Source organism: Octopus bimaculoides, chromosome 1, assembly GCF_046866305.1.
Source record: "Octopus bimaculoides isolate indiv1 chromosome 1, ASM4686630v1, whole genome shotgun sequence".
Classification (NCBI taxonomy): Eukaryota; Metazoa; Mollusca; class Cephalopoda; order Octopoda; family Octopodidae; genus Octopus; species Octopus bimaculoides.
This window is the reverse complement of record NC_142928.1, coordinates 135642466-135651678: the sequence shown is the minus strand read 5'-3', so window position 1 is coordinate 135651678 and position 9213 is coordinate 135642466. Positions and strand designations below refer to the sequence as shown.

Sequence of the window (9213 nt, the reverse complement as noted above, 5' to 3'; positions counted from 1 at the left end):
TCCCTGCCTCACCCATAACTTGTTGCCCAGCTGCTCTTCTGGCCGCTTGGCAATGCACCTTCCTTCTAGATTTTCCAACCCAGTCTCACTATCAGCCATATCATTTCCTATCTTACTTTCTACTCAACTGGTGCTTTACTCCAACCACATGGAATTATCATCATCATCATCATTTAACATCCATTGTCCATGCTGGTAAAGGTTGAATGGCTTGACCAGGACTGGTAAGCTGAGGGGCTGCACCAAACTCCAGTCTTATTTGGCATGGTTTCATTGGCTGGATACCCTTTCTAATGCCAACCACTCCAAGAGTGTAATGGGTTATTCAGGAAGGTGTCATCTTCAATGACTGGTGTAGTAGAATTATAGAAACAACAACAGAGGTGTCAAAGTACTGGACTAGGTCATGTAAGTTACAGAGAGTTATAGCTCAATTGATTAGGAATAGAACTAAACCAGATGAGATGCAGTTTGGTTTTGTACGAACTTTAAATAAAGATGATGATGATGTCTGTGACCTCTTCAGTGACTCTTCTATCCCAAGAGTCTCCTGGACCAAATAGAATAGGAGGAGACATGTAGGACGATGATGATCAGTTATTTAACCCTTTAGCATTCAAACTAGTCATATTAGGCCCAAATAGTTTATATATTTTGTGTTCAAACTGATCAGATCAGGCCTCTCACAACTACCCTACAATGTCATTCTAAAAGTAAATATTCACATCATTGAAATCTCAAAGCTACAAGATAACAGATGATTAATTCAAAACAATGTGAATAAATAAGCATTATATTTGACAGAATAGTCTGAATGCTAAAGAGTTAAACTACATTTCATGGTTTGTTTGTTTCTTTTCGTTTTGTTTAGTGTCACTGATGAATCAACATTTAACTTTTAGAAGTCAAAACAAAACAAAAAAAAAAAATGTAATGCTTTCATGTCACACAGATATCCCATAAATGTTATTGATCAGACAACATGCATCCAAGCTAAACATACGATGCTTCCAATACCATTAATGTTTGTTAAAAAGTTAATTTGAACACACATTTACATGAAGAAAGATATTTGGAAAGAATGGATCTAATTGCATTTGATAACATTTTGTACCACATTAGTAAATGGTATCCTGTTTAAAACATTTCGTAATAAAATATTTTGAAATTGTCAGAAAGAAACCCAATGCTTCAGTTTGTCTTTTACTGTTATTATGTCATTATGTCTGATGACTAGTGAAGATAATTTTCTTTTCATTTATGGGACATTTGCGCTTCCAATAAAATGTAGTCATTATATATAAAGATGATGATGATGATGATGATGATACATATATGTCTATGTGTCAATGTGTTTGTGTTCATATTTCACTTCGTCTTCACATGTCTGCTGACTGTAAACAAAATTATCACTGTTCATGCTGATAGTGTCGTTTGTTTGCAATCCACCGCAAAGGCACATCTGGGCTTCTTGACATGTTACGTGATCTTTGTAAATAAAAGGCACATTCAAATGATGTCATTTCTTTCCAGTTCTCCCCATAAACAAGCCCAGGCTGTTTGTTGTTCATAAGACTGAGTGGGGGGAGGGTTATTACTCTGCTTGGAAATTGGTGAGGGTTGGTATCAGGAAGGGTATCCATCCATGGAAAACTCTGCTCCAATAATGTCTCGTGTAACCCATGCAAGCATGAGAAAGACGTTAAAGAGATGGTGACGATGATGATGATGATGATGAAAACGATGACAAATAGATAGACAGACAGATATTTAGGCTTGCAGTTAGACTATATTTCTGTTGTTCGTGTGTGTGTGTGTGTGTGTGTGTGTGTGTGTGTGTGAATCAAGTTTAATACTTCATTTAGTCCGGCATTTAATGACTCAGTGAGAAATTTCGAGGGGGTGGAGGGATGGCTGATTGTATCAGATCGTTTACTGTTTGTCATAGTTGTTCATTTTGCTTTACAAGACAAAAAATATATCAAAAGAAACAAATGATTTAAAAAAGGAAAAGTTAGTTCAACTAATGTTGTTAAAACAAACAACGACACACTTTTATTGCAAAGTAAAATATCGTTGCTGCCCACCAAATGACATCATAGGAGCTGCTTATTGAAGAAAGTGAAAGTGACGATGGAAAGGTCAACATCGGTTTCAACGACGAAGATTCAGTTGTTCGAGCATTCAACAGACATGTATTCCTAATGTGATTCACAGTGTATGTGTGTGTGTGTGTGTGTGTGTTTATGAGTGAGTGTTCGTACGTATGTGTGTGTGTATGTATGTGATAAAGGTGTACTTGAATTACAGACATGAAACGGGCTTCTAATATAGTTCGTCGTCAGCCTAATTTGAATTACAAAATATGGATTTGTTTCGACGCCAGTGACATAACTAGAGTGTGTACCGGCCGAGGCTGCCCTTGAATTTGTCGTCCCTCATCCTACCCGCGACCCTCTAAGCCTATACAAGTTGATACAGTAATCCTAAAGCACCGTTTCCACCCCCACCATCAACAACCATGCTACTGCTCGATGCGAAAGAAAACATTTGCCCAATATGCTATGCAGTACGATCGAACCGGGCAAGACCTCGTGGTTGTGAAACAAACTTCTAAACCATTCGCCCATAAACTTCAGTATTGTCGATAATAATGATGATGATGGTAAATAAAAATCATAATCCTTTCTACTATAGGTACAAGCCTGAAATTTGGGGGGGGGGGGGATATTTTATTTTATCGATCACAAAAGGATGAAAGGTAAAGTAGACCCAGGCGGTATTTGAATTCAGAACGTAAAAGATTCATACTAACGATTCTGCCGATAATAATAATCCTTTCTAATATAGGCACACGGCCTGAAATGTGGGGGAAAGGGCTAAGTCGATTACATCGACCCAGTGTTTCACTGGTACTTAATTTATCGACCCTGAAAGGATGAAAGGCAAAGTCAACCTCGGCGGAATTTGAACCCAGAACGCGAAGACAGACGAAACACCGCTTAATGCTTTCTTTCTTCATCGCTAAGGGTTCACAAAAAACGGTAGGAACGGTACTAGACAATACAATATGAGGTTACTTACAGAAGCGTGTAAAAAGTAGACAAACGGAATATAAAATCTAACGATGAATAATTCCACAAAACCCATGATCGCCCTGACCACTAGGGCAAGTGCCCTCTCCACATTGCTTTCCTTCGACTCACAGGCGCATTCTGAGAATAGGCCCGTTCAATCAGACCATTCTTGCCACATTCATTCATCTTTCAACAAAACTGCAGGGAGGCAGCAATTGCTTCTCTTTCTTTTTCAAGTGGAGGCTTGGTCAAAAAGGAGAGTATATATCTTCAGCCCTTTCAATATGGTCCACCACACAATCTCTTTCGCTTAGGCTACCAAACAAATAAACACTGCCCGCCCTTCCCGACCAAAGGAAGGTATCGGTACTATCATAGTAAAATTAACTTTATCATTCCTATAAAGAAAGAAAAAGTCCATAGTGCTGGTATTGACTATGGTATAAAAGCTAAGCGGTTTTACATCAACAAAATTAATGAGTACACACTTCTAAACAATACATTAACAAAAGTAAAAGAAAACTATAATGCCAAGCACTGCCATGTATTGCTAAGAAGAAACATTAAATAGCTTAATATAGCCAGAACACCAAGACTTACTTTCGTGTTGGTAGAGATGAACGTTAGAACTTTGGAAAATCCGACAAGCTCAACAAAATTATTGCAAATACTAATAATTAAAATGCTAAAAATATTACCTTCGTGATAATCAAACACTAAAATATAATTCAGTTTCTTTTTGCTTTCCAGGAATTTTTTCTATTTTTTTCCTTCAGGAAAGGCAAAGATGGGTTTGTTTGATTGTTTTGTTTCTCTCCGACACTAAAGTTCATGTTTAGTGAAATAATTTACAGTTGAATATTATTTCCAAAAATATTTCGTATCGAAATGGATTCCACAAAACGATATATTTTCAAGCAACCTTTAAAATTGCATTGTAACCTTATTTTTAATCAGCGATTCTTCATACTGCGTATTAAATAACAAAAGACAAAAGAAGACAGAAACAAATCAGAGTGGAAAAATATAATACAAACATGAGACGTCTTTAAATTTTTCGAAATAAATAAGTAATAATATTTTTTAAATATTTACAATGTTTTTGATGATCTTTCGAACTTTGCACATAAAATATGGCGAATAACATGCATGTGTGCCTAACTGCGCGACTGTATAGTTATGTGGAGGAGTGCTGAAAAGTTCCTGGTTTATAGGTGTCGCGAAAGGCCTTGTTGGAGGCCTAACATTCTGAGTTCTTTTACAGGGCTTGGAAAAACTGAAGGACCGCTGCAATAAGTGTGTGGATCTGAGAGGGGAATATGTTGAATAAAACCATAATCCTCCTGTATTTTCTTTTACCCAAAGCCAGGAACTTTTCAGCACACTACCGTGTAAGTCTGGGAGTGCATAGCATTTTTGTCATAACTGTAGGTGTGTACTCCAGCAACTGTTTTCTCCTTTTTTTTTTTTAATGAAATCTTCCAGAGATATATTTTTAGACTGTGTAGAATGTGATTATATCGGAATTTGTTGGGAAAAGAATTTTCGAAGAGTAGAAAGGAGTTTCGGGTAATTCACACATCCCGATTTATTTCTTCAAAACTTTCTGAAAACTGGATATTTTTTAATAGAAATTTCTACAGATACGTTTTTAGATGGTTTAGATTACGACAGTTTCGAATTTAACGTTAAAAAAATGGAGATGGCGATCGAATAATTAATACACCCCGACTTTGTTTCCTCATACATTTTGATGAAGAGTGTGAATTATCCGTCTCCCTACACACATTTTTTTTTTCACATCAAATTCTGATATAATCGTAATCTACATCGCCTAAAACGTATTTGTTGAAAATATTTTTTGAAAAATACCCAAAGTTTTTCCAGGAGGTCACGAGAAAACAAAGTCGTAGGGCGGGGTACATATATGTAGTTATGTCGGGATTTTTTTTTTTTTCTATTCTTATCTTCACTTACTTTGGCTTTCACCTAATTCACTCACGCAATATCCAAACAAATTCGTTTTTAAACACTGGATCCTGAAATGATGTTTGCCTTTCACTTTCAGCCAGTGCAGTTAGTTTAATTTTGCTAACTTTATTAGTAGCAAAAGACCACCAGGTTTTGTTTTAAATATAATTATTCATAGTACAAGTGGAGGCGCGTGGCTTAGTAGTTAGGGTGTCAGCATCATGATCGAAAGATTGTGGTTTCGATTCCTGGACCGGGTAACGCGTTGTGTTCTTCGGCAAAACACTTCATTTCACGTTGCTCCAGTCCACTCAGCTGGCAAAAATGAGTAACGCTGCGATGGACTGGGGAACACATACGCCATTGAAACCGGGAAACCGGGCCCATGAGCCTGGCTAGGCTTTAAAAGGACACAGAAGAAATTCAGAGTACAAAACACACACACACGTATACATACATGCATGCAGGCATACACGCATGCATGCATACATACATACATACATTTAAGGAAATTGTACAACTAAAGTTTCAAGCCATGCGTGGTACCTTAAAAGGTCTCAGAGTTACATGAAGCTTTCTGACCCTGCTAGAAATAACAGTCAAATTTTCCTTAAATTATACATTACCAGTCTTAAAAAAATGAGCACACATTAAATAAAAAATATATTCCTAGATAATGCATCAAAATGGCCGGATGGCCATGGCTAGAATGTCTTTGATCTTAGATCAGCACAAAATGACAGGATGGTCATGGCTAGAATGCTTTGATCTTCGTTCAGCATAATCAAGTTAAATAACAGCCTTGGTTATTTCTTCAAAGCAGGGCCCTGCTCGAAATGTAACACGCACCTCTTCACAGTACACGCACTGATTTTGTTTGAATGTTACAGATTTGGGTCAAGAACATGGAATTCTCAAGGAATTTTGTTTTGATATAAATAGTTCGCGACACGTTTTAGTTTTTATTTTAAATCGTGAACGGCCCCTTTCGTGCAAAGAAATACAAGGAGTCAAGGTTCTCACTTTAATAATACACTATACAAAGTTATAAGAGCCAAAAAAACAATTTGGCTGTTACAAAAACGATCAATCAGAAACAGAAGTAAAAACCCAAAATAGCTGAGATACCTAATTTGATATTATGTACTTCCGCGTGCGCGATGAGTGTATGTATATGCATTAATGGTGACAAGGAAGGAAAAAGAGAGGTGTGTGTTTCTTATCAAGAAGTTTACGATGGTTTCTGATCTAAATTAAAACTAAATTGAGGGAGTCGCAATGTCTGATTCAATAAGATGTCTAAGAACTAAATTTATTTACCAGCGTCATGAGTCAGGGAACCTGTTTATTTGCTTAGCAGGTAAATAGGTAAGAGGGAAAAAAACAACGATAAATTGCTGGAGCTTGGAACTGGGAAATCACGTAATTTAATAGCTTAGTTTATAGACATCAAACGCCTTTTCTACAAGATAAATTTTTGAAAAATCTGTCGTTCTCTTTCAAAGGAATTTCATAAAAACAATTTTCTATATATAATATATGTATAGATATATGTTAAAAATGAGGAAGGCCGGTTTATGGGATTACCTTAGGTTTCCCGTCCATTTCCTTATTTTTAGGAGGTCTTGGTCCAACAGGTTTTGGGATCTGACGATACGCCCTTTATGAACGGGAATCCCATAAACCGGCCTTCCCCATTTTTCATATATACTACTCTATATTTTAGAGTGTGCTTCATTCGGATTTATGTTTTTGACAGACTATATATATATATATATATATATGCCACCTACACTTTTTTATCTATATATATATATATATATATATATATATATATATATATATATATATATATATATATATATATATAATTAAACCTTAGGAGAGGCATTATGCCGGTAATAAACACACGCACTAGTTCAGTCCTTTATTAATTAATAAACAGTATTTAGTTTTGCTTTTTTTTTTAATCATTTCATTGCACTCTTGCAATTTCTTGTAACTTGTCTCTCCACTTCCATTTATTTATCCACATCAAGAATCTTGCACACCAAATACACATACGAAATATATATATATATATATATATATATATATATATATATATATATACATACACAAAAATAAGAGGAATGACCAGCAAAAGTGGACTCCTATATGCTAGAAATAGATGCCGAATCATCTAACCACGAAAAATATGTTCTCAGCAAAAATTTAGTGACACAACAGACTGTAAAAGGACAAGACAAATGAAAAATACTAAATAAAAATAAATAAATAAATAAATAAAACGATTAACCTACGTACCATGGTTTCACCTGTTAAAATTTACATAAGTAAATATCTGCAGGATCATCAGCGTAGTCTGTCGATTTGTAAAATATAATTTCCAGAACTAGACACAACATGTCCACCTGAAAAGGGGGAACGTGTAGAGTTCTACAAATTACATTCAGTGTATCCTTCCAAATGTCTTCAATCTGGCGCGCTAAGTCCGGAAATAACTGCAGTTAATATATTTTTGAAGCTAATTTACCGGTTTGAGAATATCATTATTTAAAACTTATTAATAAGGGTAGAAATCGACATCAATCAATTAAAACCAGTGGTCTAGCATACCAAAAAAATCCGAAGATTAAAATTATATTACATACAAAAATAACAGGTGAAACCATGGTACGTAGGTTAATCGTTTTATTTATTTATTTATTTATTTAGTATTTCTCATTTGTCTTGCCCTTTTACAGTCTGTTGTGTCGCTAAATTTTTACTGAGAACATATTTTTCGTGGTTAGATGATTCGGCATCTATTTCTAGCATATAGGAGTCCACTTTTGCTGGTCATTCCTCTTATTTTTGTATGTAATATAATTTTAATCTTCGGATTTTTTTTTGGTATGCTAGACCACTGGTTTTGATTGATTGATGTCGATTTCTACCCTTATTAATAAATTTTAAATAATGATGTTCTCAAACCGGTAAATTAGCTGCAAAAATATATTAACTGCAGAGTTATTTCCGGACTTAGCGCGCCAGATTGAAGACATTTGAAAGGATACACTGAATGTAATTTGTAGAACTCTACACGTGCCCCCTTTTCGGGTGGACATCTTGTGTCTAGTTCTGGAAATTATATTTTATAAATCGACAGACTACGCTGATCATCCTGCAGATATTTACTTATGTAAATTTTAACAGGTGAAACCATGGTAGGTTAATCGTTTTATTTATTTATTTATTTATTTAGTATTTTTCATTTGTCTTGCTCTTTTACAGTCTGTTGTGTCGCTAAATTTTTGCTGAGAACATATTTGTCGTGGTTAGATGATTCGGCATCTATTTCTAGCATATAGGAGTCCACTTTTGCTGGTCATTCCTCTTATTTTTGTATGTAATATAATTTTAATCTTTGGATTTTTTCGGTATGCTAGACCACTGGTTTTGATTGATTAATATCAATTTCTACCCTTATTAATAAATTTTATATATATATATATATATATATAGCTTTTTTTTCTCAGAAAACCAAATTCAGAGAAGAAGCACACTCTAAGAAGTAGAGCTGTCTATGTATGTGTGTGTATATATATATATATATATATATATATATATATATATATATATATATGTGTGTGTGTGTGTGTGTGTGTGTGTGTGTGTGTGTGTGTGTGAATGAAATCCCAATGAAAGAGAGCAACATATATTAATGTGTGTGTGTGTGCGTTGGTGCAAACAGGAAAAAAAAGAACTCAAAATATGGATATATTTAAGTGCCAACGCACGTGACTCTTGGACCTTGAGTGAGTTTGTTGCTTTTGCTAACTATTAATGTGTGTGTGTGTGTGTATACAACCATTCAGTTAAGATTTATAAATATTTCGGGGACAGCTTTTATTGATAGAAACATCAAACAAAACAAAATGGAGGATAAGTCAAGTGAGACAGACGAAACAACGAAGTCTGAAGTAGTATGGCAGATAACATTTAAATTTAGCAGCCTAAATTTAAAATTTAAATATATAATACAGACGATAATCTTTTCGCTTTTTTTCAATCAATCATACCTTTCTATCTCAGGGAATTTCATTTCATTTTCTTTCAAATAGAACTGTTTTGTCCCAACTAAATTCACAAAGAAGTCTACATCACTGAATTACCATTAAAT

General features: G+C 34.9%; 1 protein-coding gene across 27 annotated transcripts in view; it reads right to left on the bottom strand.

The window, feature by feature from the left end:
• The window catches only part of LOC106871495 (anion exchange protein 3), a 746335-nt gene that overhangs the window by 667057 nt on the left and 70065 nt on the right, over positions 1-9213 (bottom strand). Inside the window, exon 1 of one of the 27 annotated variants that reach the window (XM_089359112.1) lies at positions 4173-4282. The exons of 25 other annotated variants lie outside the window; for them this stretch is intronic. The gene's annotated coding sequence lies outside the window, so the exon portion shown is untranslated. Of the gene's footprint in view, positions 1-4172; positions 4283-9213 lie in introns of those variants that run through there. One more of the 27 variants, XM_089359130.1, reaches the window with a different exon arrangement.